The sequence below is a fragment of the Myotis yumanensis genome, unplaced genomic scaffold (assembly GCF_028538775.1).
Source record: "Myotis yumanensis isolate MYYU_CA2020_CCGP unplaced genomic scaffold, mMyoYum1.0.hap1 SCAF_2, whole genome shotgun sequence".
NCBI classification, from domain to species: domain Eukaryota; kingdom Metazoa; phylum Chordata; class Mammalia; order Chiroptera; family Vespertilionidae; genus Myotis; species Myotis yumanensis.
Window position 1 is genome coordinate 92,631,710 of NW_027223753.1, and position 19,254 is coordinate 92,650,963.

The window sequence follows — 19,254 nt, forward strand, 5'->3', positions numbered from 1 at the left end:
CCCTTGCCCGCCCACCGGAGACACGTGCCAATGCGCGTGGGCTGGGGCGAAGGCAAGCGGTGCGGATCGCCAAGCCAGAGCCTTCACCTGCCCACCGGAGACATGTCCCAATGCGATCCGGGGTCGGGCGGAGGCTGGGGCAATGCAAGCGGTGCAGATGCTTCACCGGAGCCCTCGCTTGCCCACAGGAAACATCCCAATGCAATCTGGGGGCAGGAGGGGGCTGGGGCAAGGCAAGCGGTGCTCATTGCCTCGCCCGAGCCCTTGCCTGCCCACCGGTGGGCAAGCAAGGGCTCCGGAGAGGCATCTGCACCAATTGCATTGCCCCACCCCCCACCCGCCCCCCAGATCGCATTGGGATGTGTTTTCGGTGGGCAGGCGAGGGTTTGGGTGAGGCATCTGCACAGATTGTATTGCCCCAGCCCCCGCCCGCCCCCCAGATCGCATTGGGACATGTCTGCAGTGGGCAGGCAGGGCTCAGGTGAGGCGATCAGCACCGCTTGCCTTTGCCCCAGCACCCACCGGCCCGTGTTGTGTCTTGTCTCTGGTAGGCGGGCTAAGCGATTGGCTCCACTTGCCTTGGCCCCAGCCCCCGCCGGCGGATGGCACACGCGAGTGGCCCCCTGTCTCTGGTAGGCAGGCGAAGCAATCGGCACCTGCTTGCCTTGGCCCCAGCCCGACCCGATGGCACACGGGGGTGGGCCCTGTGACTCCGGTGGCCGGGGGAGGGCTCCGGTGCAGTGATCAGCACCGCTTGCCTTGGCCCCAGCCCCCAGCAGACCCCATGGCAAACGGGGGGCCTGGATGGTGGCTTATGCTGTCCTACCCTGCCTTCAATATGCAAATTAGCCACCATCTTTGTTGGCGGTTAACCACCAACTTGGCTGGCAGTTAATTTGCATATCGCCCTGATTAGCCAATGGGAAGGGTAGCGGTTGTACGCTAATTACCATGTTTCTCTTTTATTTTATATATATATATATATATATATATATATATATATATATATATATTAGTAAAAGCCTAAGTGACCAAAGGACTGTTCATAGCTATGACATGCATTGGCCACCAGGGGGTAGACACTCAATGCACAGGCATGGAAACATGAAACAGACTGATGAATCTCAGAGGGAAGCAGAGGACGGGAAGAGATTAACCAAAGATCTTATATGCATACTAGAGGCCTGGTACATGGATTCATGCACCAGTGGGGTCCCTCAGCCTGGCCTGTGCCCTCTCACAATCTGGGACCCCTCGGGGGATATTGTACTGCTGGTTTCAGCTTCCTTAGAGTATAGAAGAAAAACAGAAAAGATGTAAGGCATGGATGTGCTCTTGCCAGAGCGTGGTGTGGCTCCTTTGTCTTGAGGCTTTAGTTACCAAGGGAGGTGGAGCGAGTTGGGAGTGGCACCAACTCCTGTGCTAAGCTAATACACTTTAATGCTGATCCAATCCTGTATCTCCAGGGCAGAGCTTTCTTGAAAACCCAACTTAAGACAGAGGCATTTTAACATGGAATCAAGAATGCCAATCTCTCAGACTCCTATTCCAGAGCATTCACTCTTCAGGGAGTGACTCCCCAGACAGTAGAAGGGGACAGTGAGGCTTTTCCGTGGAAAAGAGTGAGCCTTGGTCTGCCCCAAGTCAAGACTGATCATGGCTTTTATTTACATCAGCGATTTCCAACCTTTTTGATCTCATGGCACACACACATAAACTAATTTCTAAATCCTGAGGCACATCAAAGAATATACTTTTTGCTGATCTGACAAAAAAAAAACACGGGTATAATTTTGATTTATTCACACTGATGGCTGTTGTTGTGTTGGCTGTTGTCATTTTTTTTTTATTTGACAGTCTGTTGAAATTGCTGATTCAGAATAATTGGAGGTTGGGATGCAATTCCTAGCCATGCCCACATGGTGTCACCGTGATTCTATATTAGGTTATTCCTCACCAGCTTCATGAGAAGAAAAAGTAACTGCCCTGTAGCTAGTTAGTAGTCTTCAAAGATGAGAGGAGACTTGCAGGGAATCCAGGAATGCTGGTACATTAAAAGGAGGCTATGACAGCGGTGACAGAGGCCACACAGACAGAGCTGCCAGTCCACCTGGAATGTACTAGCCATTCAATGTGAGCCACCATTTAAGATGCAATGCCAATCATGCATTTCAAATGTATTACTGATGGGAACAGTGACTGGTAGAGATATTGTAATAGCTGTCTTAATTTTTCAAAGCTTTCACTTGTGTTTTGCAATATGCATACACCCTTAAAACGATTCTTGGACCTAATTACTAAATTATTTTTCAACCAGGAAGTCAGGAACATTTAGAAATAAACTGAAGAGGTGGGGGCAAGACTATATGCCCGGCCATATTTCAGGTTTCTCAGAAATCATTGCAGACCTCAGGCAGAAATGTTCATCTCTGAGCCCTCCCAGTTGCTTTGACCACTCCAATTACAGGGATGTTCTCCCTGCCTCCTCTGATTAATCATTAATGAATACTTACAAGCTTCCCCCTAACACTATGCAATGTAATGTGCAAGAAGCTGAGGGATCAGAGATACATAATACTAGAGACCTCCTCTCTGAGAACTCAAAATGTAGGTATGGAGACAGTTCTATAACCAAAGATGGCGGTGGTTGTGGGACCACTCTGCCATTGTTTTTTCTTATATTCCATCTCTTTCATTTCCATGTCATTACTAGATTTGATTGTTTAAGAAGTGTTTCCATGGTGATTCTAACACACCTGCATAGAGATTTGGCTACAATAAACTTTCAGGTTCCTAGCATGCCATCTAGGACTAGTTTGCCCATCTCTGGGATCCATAAGTCTGAAGACTGGTTGGCGATTCCTCTTCTATCTGCTGCACTTTTGTACTTTATTGGTAAGGGAAAATCAAATCTACTAAATTTGAGCATTTAGCAACATGTGGTTGAGCAGAAGGACTCCTTGGAGATATTTCTTTCTTTGTCATTGAGGCAGGATAGTAAGAAGCCAGGGAAATTCCCTGACAAATGGAATAAGAGAAACTGAGACAAAATAATTAGACAAGGTCAAACCATTTGAGCAATTTATAGCCAGCTAAAAAATCACAAGGCTTTATCTCCCTAACCAAGCATACTTAGGAATTCCAGACTGTCCCAGGGAAGACTGGTATTGGTCCCAGTCCCTCTTCGATGGCATTCTTTAAAAGTAAAACTAACCATAAAATAACCCTGGCCCCTTTATGCACACATTTTGATGAATCAACATATTGAAGGGCACATCTGAAAAACTAATGAATATTCTGTTGAGACCCTCCCCATAAGCCTCCCCTAGGATTCCAGCTGGCAAAGAGAGAAAAAAAGCCTCAAGACAAAGGAGCCACACCACGCTCTGGCGAGAGCACAGCCATGCCTTCAATCTTTGCTGTTTTTCTTCTATACTCTAAGGCAGCCATGAGACTTGCAACCAGGGTAGCAGTGGGCAGTGGCAACTCCACCCGGACTAAGCCCCTGAACCTGTCGCCAAGGCCCCTTTTCTCTGACTTTTCCTCTCCCATTGCTTTTTCTATCTCAATTAAGCCCCCCTTTTATTTCGCTGTCCCCAGCTTTAATAAACATACTCTCAAAACCACCTTGTCTTGTGTTGTAAAATCTTTCCTACACAGAGTCAAGAACCCACACACTCCTGGTGAGCCCTAGGCAGACCCACCCCAGGCCCAGACCCATCCAGTACATCATGAGCCTGTCTGCTTAACATATTCATGAAGGTTTAGAGTCTGGAACCTTGGGATTGGTGTGAAGGGCTGTGGATGCTGCTATTCCGAATAGCCTTCAAACTTTGAGAAAACGTGTCTGGTAGGAATTCACTACAGGGAAGGACTGTATAAATGAAAGAGTAGACTACCTTGCTCAGCCAGCATGGCTATGAATGTCAACCTATGAACCAGGCGATCATGGTTTGATTCCTGGTCAGGGCACATGCCTGGGTTGTGGGCTTGATCCTCAGTGTGGGGCATTCAGGAGGCAACTGATCGATGATTCTCTCTTATCACTAATGTTTCTATCTCTCTCCCCCTTTCCCTTCCTCCCTCTGAAATCAATAAAAATATATATTTTTTTAAATAATACACTATCTTACTGGAACTATTCTTGACAAAAGTTTTGACCAGCTAATATTTTCCTGGAAGAATTATACTTGCTAACTGAGGATGAAAGTCTGCCCCTGCCTATTACCCAGTGGTGATAACTGGAGCAAAAACAAGGAGGTGGGGGAAGAAACGTCGATAACACCAGAACTTCCTCATGTAGCCAATCATGTTTGTTGAGGGCCTCTTCTATGCCCTAGATAGGTAGTCAGGGTGGCAGAACTGCCACTTTGGGCTAGTGAGAGGGGCAGGAGCAAAAAGCCAATGGCCATACAGAAAGGACATTTTAAAGACTACAGAGGCAAAACATAATTAGAACCCGGGGTAAAAGGAAGGATAAGAACAGGCTTAGAGAAGCAGTATTTCCACTGAGAGTGGTGCCATTGTTAGACTGTGTGTGCCCACGTGGCCTGGGAAAATGAGAAAGGAGGTAATTACACACAGCGTGGTGAGTGCTATTCATAGAGAGAGGCGCCGGTGGTGTGGGAGCACAGACAAGAGAAATTTCTTCCTCCTCCTCAGGGAAAAGATAGCAAGAAAGGAGAAGCTTTCATTAATAGTGACTGCTCCCTGTGGCAAGGTGGGCCCTGAGGGGCAGATGGCACTTGCTAAGTCAGAACCAGGACAGGTGACACGTTGCACATGGGATTGATCCTGACCGAGTAATTCAAACACTTACTGAAATTGCTATTGGTCATCAGAGAAGTCCTCACAGACAAGGAACAGAAATGTAAAGAGGACAGTGTAATGTGCAGATAAATGTGGTCTACAAAGAAATTAATGGTCTGGTCTCTGCACCATCTTTCAATCCTATAAAAAGAAATCTCTTAGGACATGGCCCTGAGAGAATAAGGTGTTACTGAGACCATCTCATGACTGTATAAACTTTTAAAATTTGCTGGGAAGGTGCAGAAGTTTAATTATCTTGTGGCTGCCAAGACAAGTTTTGGAGGATCCCTTGTTAGTTAAAACTGTCACCTATGGATCTGGAGAGGTTTGCCTCTTGCGTCCCTCGTTGCCCTCCAGGTAACCAAAAACTGGCCAATGTGGACCTGAATGGAGCAGAAAGGTAGAGGAAAGATGAATTTGCCTTTTGTGTGAGTGGGGACATCAGTGCTCCTTGTTCTTAATCTTCAGACTTGGGCCAGGACTTAAGACAATTGGCTTCCAGTTCTCAGGCTTTGGATTTGGACTCAATCTACACCACTGGCTCTCCTGGGCCTCCAGCTTGCAGACAACAGATTGTGGGACTTCTCAGCCTCCATAATCACCAGATTCAAGCAACAGCGGACTCCTGATCACCACACGTTCTGTCTGGGGAACACTTACTGTGTGTGAAGCCTCCCTCCACCAGCCAGAAGAGCCACCACAGCTGTGAACAGCACCCACCAGAGGCCCTGCTACCAACGGAGGAGCAGCTGCTACCACAACCACCCAAGGAGCAACCACAGCCCAAGGAGCCACTGCCACCCAGGGAGCAGCCACTGAACGACTCAACAACTAGATATGTCAGTGAGATCAAACATGGGTAGACAAAGAAACCCCCAAAGGAAAGAAAAGGAGGACTCGCCAGAAAAGCAGCTAAGTGAGACAGAGGCATGCAACATGACAGAAAAAGAATTCAGACTAAGGGTCCTAGAGTGCATACACCGGACGGAGGAAATAATCAATACCATATGAAGAAGCTAGAAGAAACAGATGAAAAAATCAACAACTTAAGTAAGTCCCAAGAAGAAATGAAGAGCAATATAGCTGCAATAAGAAACACCATTGAAAGCATCAACAGTAGACTAGGAGAAGGGGAGGACCGAATTAGTGAATTAGAAGACAAGGAAGCAAAACACATCCAAACTGTACTGCAATTGGAGAAAAAAATTAAAAGACAGGAGGAGAGCCAAAGGGAGCTTTGGGACAACATGAAACAAAACAACATACGAATAATAGGGGTGCCAGAACAATAGAAAGATGAACAAGGATTAGAAAACCTATTCGAAGAAATAATATCAGAAAACTTCCCTGAGGTGGGGAAGAAAAAAGTCACACAAGCACAGAGAGTCCCAAACAAGGTGAACCCGAAAAGACCCACACCAAGACACATCATAATTACCATGGCAAATGTTCAGGACAAAGAGAGAATCTTACAGGCTGCAAGAGAGAGACAGAAAGTTACATACAAGGGATCTCCCATTAGATTATCAAATGATTTCTCAACAGAAACACATCAGGCCAGAAAAGAATGGACAGAATTTTACAAAGTGATGCAAAGCAAAGATCTGAATCCAAAAATACTCTATCCAGCAAGGCTATCATTCAAAATTGAAGGGGAAATAAGAAGCTTCACAGACAAAAAAAGGCTAAGGGAGTTTATCACCACCAAGCCAGCCATGCAAGAAATGCTAAAGGGACTGGTGTAAAAAGAAGAAATAAAAAGCTCAGAAAGAAAACAGCCACACACAAAAAAAGAAATGGCTACAAACAAGTACCTTTCAATAATAACTTTAAACGTAAACAGACTAAATGCTCCAACCAAAAGACATCGAGTGGCTGAATGGATAAAAAAACATGACCCATACATCTGCTTCTACAAGAGACCCACCTCATTAGAAGGGACTCACACAGACTGAAAGTGAAGGGATGGAAAAATATCTTCCAGGCAAATGGAAAGGAAAAGAAAGCTGGGGTAGCAATACTTATATCGGACAAAATACATCTCAAAGTGAAGGCCATAACCAGAGATAAGAAAGGCCACTTCATAATACTAAAGGGATCAATACAACAAGAAGATATAACCCTGGTAAACATTTATGCACCCAATGCAGGAGCATCCAAATACATAAAAAAAAAACTCCTGGAAGATATCAAAGGAGAGATCGACAACAATACAATCATAGTAGGGGACTTTAATACACCACTGACATCTCTGGATAAATCCTCTAGACAAACATCAGCAAAGAAACAGCAACCCTAAATGACTCACTTGATCAGATGGACTTAATTGACATCTTCAGAACACTTCACCCCAAAGCCACGGAATATACATTCTACTCAAAGGCTCATAAGACATATTCAAAAATAGACCACATATAGGGTCACAAACAAAGTCTCCACAAATTCAAGAAGATTGAAATCATAAAAAGCATCTTCTCAGATCACGATGGCATAATATTAGAAATGAACTACAAAAAAAACAACCCAAAATACTCAAACACTCGGAAGCTGAATAGCATGTTATTAAATATTGATTGGGTTACCAATGAGATCAAAGAAGAAATTAAAAGCATCCTGGAAACTAATGACAATGAAAACACAACAATCCAAAACCTATGGGACACAATGAAAGCAGTCCTGAGAGGGAAGTTCATAGCTCTACAGGCCTATCTCAAAAAGTAGGAAAAAATGATAGTAAATCATCTAACTCTACAACTCAAGGAATTAGAAAGAGAGCAACAAGAAAACCCCAGAGTGAGCAGAAGGAAGGAGATAATAAAGATTAGAGCAGAAATAAATGACATAGAGACCAAAAAAAAATACAGAAAATCAATGAAACCAAGAGCTGGTTCTTTGAAAGGATAAACAAGATTGACAAACCTCTAGCCAGGCTCACCAAGAAGCAAAGAGAGAGGACCCAAATAAACAAAATCAGAAATGATAGAGGCGAAATAACAACAGACCCCAAAGAAATACAAATTATTGTTAAAAAAATACTATGGACAACTCTACTCCAACAAACTAGACAACCTGGAGGAAATGGACAAATACCTAGAAAATACAACATTCCAAAACTCAATCAGGAAGAATCTAAAAATCTCAATAGGCCAATAACTATGGAAGAAATTGAAGCAGTCATCAGAAAGCTTCCAGCAAACAAAAGCCCAGGACAAGACGGCTTCACAGGGGAGTTTTACCAAACATTGAAGGAAGAACTAAAACCTATCCTCCTCAGACTACTACAAAAAATCCAAGAGGAAGGAACACTTCCAAGCTCATTCTATGAAGCCAGCATCACCCTAATACCAAAACCAGGTAAAGACAACACAATGAAAGAGAATTACAGGCCAATATCCCTCATGAACATAGATGCCAAAATCCTCAACAAAATCTTAGCAAATCGGATCCAGCAGTACATCAGAAAGATCATACACCATGACCAAGTATGATTTATCCCAGGGATGCAAGGTTGGTACAATATACGCAAATCAATAAACGTGATACATCACATAAACAAATTGAAAGAAAAAACCACATGGTCATATCAATTGATGCAGAAAAAGCATTTGACAAAAATCCAACACCCATTTTTGATAAAAACTCTCAGCATGGTGGCAGTAGAAGGATCATACCTCAACATAATAAAAGCCATATATGACAGGCCCACAGCCAACATCATACTCAATGGACAAAAACTAACACCATTTCCCCTAAGAACAGGAACAAGACAAGGATGCCCACTCTCACCAATCCTGTTCAACATAGTCCTGGAAGTATTAGCCCTTGCAATTAGACAAGAAGAAGAAATAAAAGGCATCCAAATTGGAAAAGAGGGGGTAAAACTGTCCTTATTTGCAGATGATATGATATTATACATACAAAACCCTAGAGACTCCATCAAAAAACTACTAGACTTAATACATGAATTTGGCAAAGTAGCAGTATACAAACTTAATGCCAAGAAATCTGAGGCATTTCTATACACCAATAGTGAACTTTCAGAAAGAGAGATTATAAAAACAATCCCATTTACCATCGCACCAAAAAAATTAAGCTACCTAGGAATAAACTTAACTAAAGTGGTAAAAGACCTCTACTCAGAAAACTACAGGACGTTGAAAAAAGTGATAGAGGAAGACATAAACAGATGGAAGAACATACCGTGTTCATGGATTGGTAGAATCAACATCATTAAAATGTCCATACTACCCAAAGCAATCTATAAATTCAATGCACTTCCCATTAAAATACCAATGGCATACTTCACAGATCTAGAACGAACTCTCCAAAAATTCATCTGGAATAAAAAAAGACCCCGAATAGCTGCAGCGATCCTGAGAAAGAACAAAGTAGGTGGGATCTCAATACCAGATATCAAACTGTATTACAAAGCCACTGTTCTCAAAACTGCCTGGTACTGGCACAAGAACAGACATATAGATCAATGGAATAGAATAGTGACCCCAGAAATCGGCCCGAACCAATATGCTCAATTAATTTTTGACAAAGGAGGCAAGAACATACAATGGAGCCAAGATAGTCTCTTCAATAAATGGTGTTGGGAAAATTGGACAGATATATGCAAGAAAATGAATCTAGACCACCAACTTACACCATACACAAAAATAAACTCAAAATGGATAAAGGACTTAAATGTACGACAGGAAACCATAAAAATTCTAGAAGAATCCAAAGGCAACAAAATCTCAGACATATACCAAAGCAATTTCTTCACTGATACAGCTCCTAGGGCAGTTGAAACTAAAGAGAAAATGAACAAATGGGACTACATCAAAATAAAAAGCTTCTGCACAGCAAAAAAAAACCATCAACAAAACAACAAGAAAACCCACTGCGTGGAAAAACATATTTGCCAACGTCATAACTGTTAAGGGCCTAATCTCCAAAATTTATAGGGAACTCATACAACTTAACAAAAAGAAGATAAACAATCCAATCAAAAAAATGGGCAAACGATCTAAATAGACATCTTTCAAAAGAGGACATTCAGAAAGCCAAGCGACATATGAAAACATGCTCAAAGTCACTCATCATCTGAGAGATGAAAATCAAAACAACAATGAGGTACCATCTCACACCTGTCAGACTGGCTATCATCAACAAATCAACAAACGACAAGTGCTGGAGAGGATGTGGAGAAAAAGGAACACTTGTGCACTGCTGGTGGGAATGCAGACTGGTGCAGCCACTATGGAAGACAGTATGGAGTTTCCTCAAAAGTCTAAAAATGGAACTCCCATTTGACCCTGTGATCCCACTTCTAGGAATATATCCCAAGAAACCAGAAACACCAATCAGAAAGGATATGTGCACCCATATGTTCATAGCAGCACAATTCACCATAGCTAAGATCTGGAAACAGCCTAAGTGCCCATCAGTAGATGAATGGATTAGAAAACTGTGGTACATCTACACGATGGAATACTATGCTGCTGTAAAAAAGAAGGAACTCTTACCATTTGCAACAGCATGGATGGAGCTGGAGAGCATTATGCTAAGTGAAATAAGCCAGTCAATGAAGGAAAAATACCACATGATCTCACTCATTCATGGATAATAAAGACCATTATAAACTTTTGAACAATAATAGATACAGAGGCAGAGCTGCCTCACACAGATTGTCAAACTGCAGCGGGAAGGCCGGGGAGGCTTGGAGGGCAGGAGGGAGGGGGGTAAGAGATCAACTGAAGGACTTGTATGCATGCATATGAGCATAACCAATGGACATAAGACACTGGGGGGTAGGGGAAGCCGGGGTATTGTCAAGGGCGGGGAAAAAAAAGGACACATATGTAGTACCCTTTGTAATGCTTTAAGCAATTAAAAAAAAAATAGATGATGTTGGGACAAATGACTATCCATATGGCAAAAGGTAAAATTAGTTCCTTATCTCACGCTATATACAAAAATAGAGTCCAGATGGACTAAAGACCTAGATGTAAGAAGAAAGAATATGTAAAATCATGGGTAAATATCTTCATGAAATCTGGATATGAAAGATTTCTAAAGAAGTGAAAACCAAAAATTATAAAGAAAAATATCCTGTATAACAAAAGCCTAATATGCTAAGTGTCCAGTTGACTGGTTGGCTGTTCAACCAATCAAAATGTAATATGCTAATGATATGCTAAAGCCGCTGAACCGCTCGCTATGATGTGCATTGACCACCAGGGGGCAGACACTCCAACTGGTAGGTTAGCTTGCTGCTGGGGTCTGGCCAATCGATACAGGGTGAGACAGGTTGGACACACCCTGGAGACCTCCCTCGGTCCCTTCCCTGCTTGCCAACCTCCTGTGTCCCTCCTGGGCCCTGATCATGCACAGGTGGTGTCCCTCGGCCTGCCCTGAGCTCTCTTGCAATCCAGGAACCCCTCATGGATGTCAGAGATCCAGTTTCAGCCCAATTCCACAGGCCAAGCCCAGGGACCCCACTGGTGCATGAACTCATGCACCAGGCCTCTAGTTTTAAAGAATAAACACATGAGACCTAGCCAGTGTTTCTCAGTGGTTGGAGTGTCAGCACAAACACAGAAATGTTTTGGGTTCAATTCATGGTCAAGGGCAGGTACCTGGGTTGGAAGTTCAAGCTGGGGCCCAGGTCAGAGGCCACTGATTGAGTTGCCTCTCACAGGTTGATGTTTCTTTCTCTCTCTCTCTCTCTCTCTCTCTCTCTCTTTCCCACCTCTTTCCTTCCTCCCTCCACTCTCTAAAAATCAATAGAAAAATATCCTCGGGTGAGAATTAAAAACAAAAAGTGAAAAAGGAATAAACACTTGATAAAATTCAATGATTAAACATAAAATACGATTAAAAATAAGTCCTAGCAAACTTAGAAAAGAAGGTAATTTTTTCAATAAAGAAAATTTACTAAAGTTCTACGCAAACATATTTAATTGCAAAATATTTCAACCTCTTCTCCTCAAAGAAAAGAAAAGACAATTATGTCTGCTATCACCACTTGTGTTCAACATTGTACTAGAGATCTTAACTAGCAAGAAGGTCTTACAAGAAGGCAAGAAAGAGGGGATAGTAAGGTTAAAAAGGAAGAAATACTCGCTGGGGCCTCCAAAGAGAAAAAATTTAAAAAAAAAGAAGAAAAGGAAGAAATAAAGCTATCATTATTTGCAGACAAGTTTGTGTACATATAAAATCCAAAAAAAGATTATTAGAATAAATAAGTAAATTTAGTAGTGTTGAAAACTATATGGTCAATATGCAAAAATTAACTTAATTTCTAGATATTACCAAAAAAATATTAGAAAATAACAGCATCAGAAAAAAATATGTAGAATAAATCAAACAAAAGATTTATAAGACCTCTATATAGAAAACTACAAAATAGAAAAAAAATATTCAAAACCTAAATAACTGAAGAGATATTCCATGTTCATAGATTGAGAGAACATTGTAGTTACCTGGCCGGGTAACTCAGTTGGTTAGAGCATAGTCCTAACGTGCTAAGGTTGTGGGTTTGATCCCCAGTCAGGCTACATACAATGAATGCATAAATAATTGGAACGACAAATTGATGTTTCTCTCTGTGTCTCTCTCTTCCCCTTTCCTCTCTCTCTAAAATCAAGAAATAAAAATGTAAAAAAAAAGAAAGGAATGTTATAAATATGTCATTCTCACCACATGGTACTATAGATGCAATATGATCCCAATCAAAATCCCAGCAGAGCTTTGTTGTTTGTTTTTGTTTTTGGTTTGGTTTGGTTTAGCATGAAAAGAGACAAACATGGAAATGTAAGGCTGACATTATCTTATAGACAGAAGACATACAACAACATACATCCAGGTCTATTATAAAACTGCAATAATTAAATTAACATGATATTGTTGAAAGTATAGACAAATAGACCAAATAAGATAATAGAGTTCAGAAACAGACGCACACATATACTGTATTAGGGAAAGTGGTCTCCTTAATAAATGGTGCTGGGAGAATTGGCATCTCTATGGGAAAAAAAATAAATCCTGGCTCCTACTTTACACCATAGACCAAAACCTGGTCCAGGGGGATTTTTTTAAAACAAAATATGAGCAGTAACGAAATAAAGCTTCTTAAAAATAAATGGAAAGGAATCTTCATGACTCTTAAGTAGGCAAAGATTTTTTAAACAGTACATTTTTAAAAATCAACCCTAAAGGATAAGCTTGATGAACTGAAGAAGCTAAGAATTTCTGTACATTCAGAAAAAGTAAGTCATCAAAAGAAAAAAAAATAAAGCCAATAAAAGGCAAGTAGAACAAAATAAACTGTTGTAAACCAATAAGAAAAGACAGAGAACCCAATATAAAAATGGGCAAAAAATTCAAATAGGCACCCCAAATAAAGACACAAATAACCAAAGCTGTTTAACATGATTAATTAGTCATAAAGTATAAGCAAATTGAAACTGATACCATTGTGATAATCTGTTTATTATTTAACAGGAAAGGAGTAAGGGAAAAACTAAATAATATAGGCGTGCCATTTATACAGCTTTTGCTAGAAAGCTGTGATTTAACATTCAAGTCTGTTCCCTGCTGATCAATGGGGGAAGGGACTGGACAAAGACAGGTTAGACGAATGCCTGGTAAGGTCTAAGTGGCGTGGTAAGGTGCTTACCTGTCTATCAATCACACCTGGGAACAAGTGATTGGTCAGAATTGGTATGCCTACGGCTGGGGCTCAAAACCTGAATATTTAAACTTCTGAACAAAGGCAGTTTGTCTCTTGGCTCTTGCCTCTCCTGCTTGCCTTCGCTCCTGTGACTCCTGTTACAGGGGGCGTCCCATGTGGCTCATGGCCATGTGGGCTCCACACAATGGACTGATGGACTTTAATTAGCCTGAATGCTGAACTGGACCCGGCTACAACATGGAACCAAAACTCTGGACACTGGCTTTGCTTCTGGCTCTGCTGGAGCCCCAGTTGCACCGTCTCCAGGGCTGGATTAAGAGACATGGGACTTTACAACCCGAGGCATGTAACTCCACCACGCAAATAAAGTCTTTTACCACATCTCATTCTCCATGGGGGCTTCTGTAAGTGTTCATTTCAGCCGTGCCCCAAGAACCCCACTCCCACAAGCAACAGAGGAATCCCACTCAGGTATTCCTCCAGTAACAAAACTACAATGAAATACCAATATGCACCCATTAGAATGGCTCAAATATTTAAAATGACAGTATTCAGTACAGGCAAGACTGTGGAACAGCTGAAACTTCTGGTAAGAGTGTGAGTTACTGCAGTTATTTAGGAAAACTGGCAGTATCAACTACAGCTGAAAAAACACATTCCCTTCCTATGCATCTGCCCAATACAAATTCACACAATTGTGCACCAAACACCATGGATATTAATGTTCACAACGGCATCATTTGTACAACAAGAAAGAGAAAGGCATGACATCCAGGAAAGGAGGAATACAACACAGAAAAAAGACAAAAGGAATTCCAAGAATAAGAGCAAAGAAAAATCCCAGGACAACAGGGGAACAGAGGGCAATTGGCACAGGGGGGAGAAAAAGGTAATCTCCAGTTGGTGTCTTTGGAGGAAAAAAAAAAATAGAACCAATAGATTATTTGATATGAATCACCTTGAGGAAAATTGCACTGTGAAGCGATGACATGTTGAGATGTGTGCAAAGCATTAGCAATGAACGCAAAGAAACTAAGCAAATAAAGACACAGGTAACTGCTACTTTCGGTGGGCTGGCACGGGGGGCGGGGAGGAAATGACCATGGTGCACTTACAACTATCAGCTGCAAAGATTATCTGCAGATGTATATTAATAAACTGAATATTGCTTTTGCAAATTGAGTGACTGTGAAGGAGGGTAGGGGAGGAGATTCAGAGACAAAGACTTTGTAAGAAAGATAAATCTTTCTCACAATAGGCAGTCAATAGGTAATGTCTAAATTTTGAAAATAATTAGATGCGCAAGGACCAGAGGAGACAGATAAAATAATTGAAAGTAACTGTCTCTGGTGGGGATTCCAGAGGGAGTGGGGAAGGGAGAGAAAGGAAACCACTGCATTTGATTTTTTACAATTCTGTGCTCATCTTACTTCAATAACATGAAAATTAAGTAATTAAACAAAGAAAGAATGAAATGAGAAAAAAAAGTCTAAAAGAACATAAACAAAAATATTAGTAGCAGTGTCATGTGATTACAGGCTATTATTTTTTCTTTCTTTTGGCTTCTTTGATTTTTCTACAATGGACATTTTTCACAATAAAATGATACAATGAATTCTTAGGCAGAATATTTTATTTCTTTGAGGTGGTAATTGTCTGACATCAGGGCACTCCCCAGGGAGCTATTACAGGTCATTGGGCAATAGAATCAGAACTCAGGAATCAAGCTGGGGCCTGGGCAAAGGTGACATCTCTGAACAAGGAGAGAGCAACCAAGTGGTCCCAACAGCACCTAAAAGGGCACCCCGTGTTCAGACATATTCCTGAATCAGTCAGTGCACAAGTCTGACAGTAGGTAGGGGGCAGAGGGGCTAATGGTGGCTGTAGAAGCCTGGCAGAGAGTGAGTCCTCAGGAGCCCACAACCGGCTAGTATTGTTCAGAAGAGGCCCTGCCTTCCACATCTTCGATGCTCAAGTAGGATCTGTTTTCAAGTAGTCATCTAAGCTGGGGACAGGTGAAGCCTCAGTCTTAGAAGGGGAAACTAGAGGATCAGGCAAGTAATCATTCTACACTCAGTGAGTTCAGAAAAAGCCAACATGAGAAGCTGAGGGGTGTCCCTAGGCTTCCCAACAGTGGAGACACCTGAGGGCAACTCAGGAAGTCTAGTCATTGTGACCAAGCCCCTGGAAACTGGCCAGGAGGAGTAAATTCCTTTATAGCTGTTAGTTTCCTAGGGCTGCCATGACAAAGTACCACAAACTGAGTGGCTTAGACGGCAGAAATGTGTCTCACAGTTCTAGAGGCTGCATGTCCAACATCGAGGTGTTAGCAAGGTCATGCTTCCTCTGAAGGTGCTAGAGAAGGATCTGTCCCAGGCCTTTTTTCCAACTTGGATAGTCTTTGGCTGTGGCAACATAATTCCAGTCTTCATGTGGCATTCTCCCTGTTGTGCATGTTTGTGTTCAAATGTCCCCTTTTTATAAGGACACCAATCATATTGGATTTAGGGCTCACCCTACCTCAGTATGACTTTATCTTAACACTAGAGGCCTGTTGCACGAAGATTCGCACAATAGGCCTTCCCTCCCCTGGCTGCCAGTTTTCCTTCGACACCTGGGACCCAGGCCTTTGGTCCGGCCGCAGCAGAGAAGCCAAGTGTTGAGGCTAGGCTTCTCCACTCCAGCCGCAGTGGAGAAGCCAAGCCTCTTCAGTCTTTAGTCGTCTTCAATCTTCGCTCTGTGCCTGCATACGCAAATTAACCTGCCATCTTTAGTGGGTTAATTTGCATACTCATCTTGATTGGCTGGTGGGTGCATCGGAGTGATAGCCAATTTACATATTTCTCTTTTATTAGTGTAGATTTGGAAGGAACCTATTTCCAAACAAGATCATAGTCTGAGGTTATGGAAGTTAGGACTGTAACATGAATTCTGGGAGACACAGCCCCATGTGGCTATGGATGGTACCATCTGGACTTGGCCTCAACCAGTAATGAAGCACACCGGTGGGTCCAATTTCAAGAAGCTGAGGAAAGCAGAGACGGGATAAAAGAGCAAAGCTACACTTACGCTCAAGCACATATGTGAGGATGGATAAAGAGATGGCATTATCCATTTTATTTCAGATGTGACATGGGAGTATAGCATAGTGGGATAGCACAATGGGGTCATTTTTCTCAATGCCATCATGGCATAAGCAAAATCACAGCTGAAAAATGCTGAGCACTTACAGAAGTGTGCTGTTTTACATGACTAGACACAGTTAATCCTCAACTCAGACCAATGGGGGAGGTGTGACTATTACCCCATTTTATTTTATTTTTTTAAATATATTTTTATTGATTTCAGAGAGGAAGAGAGAGGGAGAAAGAGACAGAAACATCAATGATGAGAGAGAATCATTGATTGGCTGCCTCCTGCCACTCCCTATTGGAGACTGAGCCCACAACCCGAGCATGTGCCCTTGACTGGAATCAAACCCGGGACCCTTCAGTCCACAGGCCCATGCTCTATCCCAGCTGTTCTCAACCTGTGGGTCGCAACCCCTTTGGGGGTCGAACAACCCTTTCACAGAGGTCGCCTAACACCATCAGAAAACACATATATAATTACATATTGTTTTTGTGATTAATCACTATGCTTTAATTATGTTCAATTTATAACAATGAAAATACATCCTGCATATCAGGTATTTATATTACGATTCATAACAGTAGCAAAATTACAGTTATGAAGTAGCAATGAAAATAATTTTATGGTTGGGAGTCACCACAACATGAGGAACTGCATTAAAGAGTCGCGGCATTAGGAAAGTTGAGAACCACTGCTCTATCCACTGAGTCAAGCCTCATTTTTCAAATGAGGAAAGTGAGACTTGGAAAGACTGAGTGACTTTGTATAAGTTCCCAGCAATTCATGAAATGACCCAGGATTTGCTCTTGATCTGTCTAACTCTAAAGTCTGTGCTCACCTTCACCTCTCTTCTTGTGCTCACACCCATTGAATGAAAGGGCTGCCAGGTCTCTTATGGAAAGAAATGGTGAGGTTTAGTGGGAACCATTAATTGTGGGTGTCTGCCATAGACATGCAAGTGGGGAGCTAGGGCACATGTGCTGTGTCTTTGCCACTCTAGTGGGAAAAGTTCTAAACAGGGAGTCCAGAGAGCTGGGTACTAGGCCTGGCCCTGCTTTTTCTATGGGCTTAAGGTGTCATCTGTCTGTGTAACAATGGGCTCATGAGATGATTTAAAATTTCTCTTCTTGCCCTAATATTCTATCCTAATATATAAAAACCCTGGGTCCTAACAAACAGTCATGACCGAGGCTGACCAACTGGAAGTCAGTCCTACAGTCAGCACTGGGTTGCTGTGGCTGACTGCAGGACTGACTTCCTGTTGGTCAGCCTGGGTCGTGACTGGTCATTAAGATCCAGGGTCTGCTTCCGCTGCAGGCGAGGTGCCCCAGCTGAGGGGGCTGCGAATCAGGGCCAGAGAGAGGCCTGAAGAGAGAAGCAGGGACTGATCCATTGCCTCTGTGGCAATTTTGATCACCACTTGCCTCTCTCTTTCTCTCCCAGTCTGGCCAGCAGCCATGCATCCATTTCTCTCCAGGCCAGCACCCAGCCCCACCTTTCTGATCAGGACCCATTGATAGGCCCAGAGACGCTGACTGGCATAGGAACTGACCAATCAGAACAGAATCTGGGTGCTATGAGGAGCGAATGGCTGCCTAGGAGGTGGAGCTTTTGACGTTGATTGACATAAGAACTGACCAATCAGAACCAAATGTGGGTGCTGTGGAGAACCAATGGCTGTCTAGGAGGCAGAGCTTTTGACGCTGACTGGCATAGGAACTGACCAATCAGAACCAAATCTGGGTGCTGTGAGGAGCCAATGGCTGCCTAGGACAGTGATGGCGAACCTTTTGAGCTCAGCGTGTCAGCATTTTGAAAAACCCTAACTTAACTCTGGTGCCGTGTCACATATAGAAATTTTTTGATATTTGCAACCATAGTAAAACAAAGATTTATATTTTTCATATTTATTTTATATATTTAAATGCCATTTAACAAAGAAAAATCAACCAAAAAAATGAGTTCATATGTCACCTCTGACACGCGTGTAATAGGTTCGCCATCACTGGCCTAGGAGGTGGAGCTTTTGATGCTGACTGGCATAGAAATCGACCAATCAGAACCAAATTGGCAAGCAGAGGAGGACAGTTGGGGGTGAGATCAGGCCTGCAGGGAAGGGCAGTTGGGGGTGAAATCAGGTGGCAGGGGAGGGCAGTTGGGGGCAAGATCAGGCCAGCAGGGGAGGGCAGTGGGGGGCAACCAGGCTGGCAGGGGAGGGCAGTTGGGGGTGATCAGGCAGGCAGGCAGAGGCAGTTAGGGGTGATCAGGCAGGCAGGCAAGTGAACAGTTAGGAGCCAGTGGTCCCAGATTGTGAGAGGGATGTCCAATTGAAGAGGATGCAGGCTGGGCTGAGGGAACCCCTCCCTCCGTGCACGAATTTCATGCACCGGGCCACCAGTAATTTCTATAAAGGAAATGATTCAATTGTTCTTCCTGTCTCCTAAAGAACAATTTATAAATGTGTAAATTTCTATATGTGTGTATATTTACATAAAATGTTTTATGTAAAAAATACATATTTTTATCTGAACAAAATTCCCTTACAGGATTTCTTTCCCAAATGATGTGTAAGTTGGTCAGAGAAATATCTCTGGCTATTAGCAATAGGCTCCTATATAATTAGCATT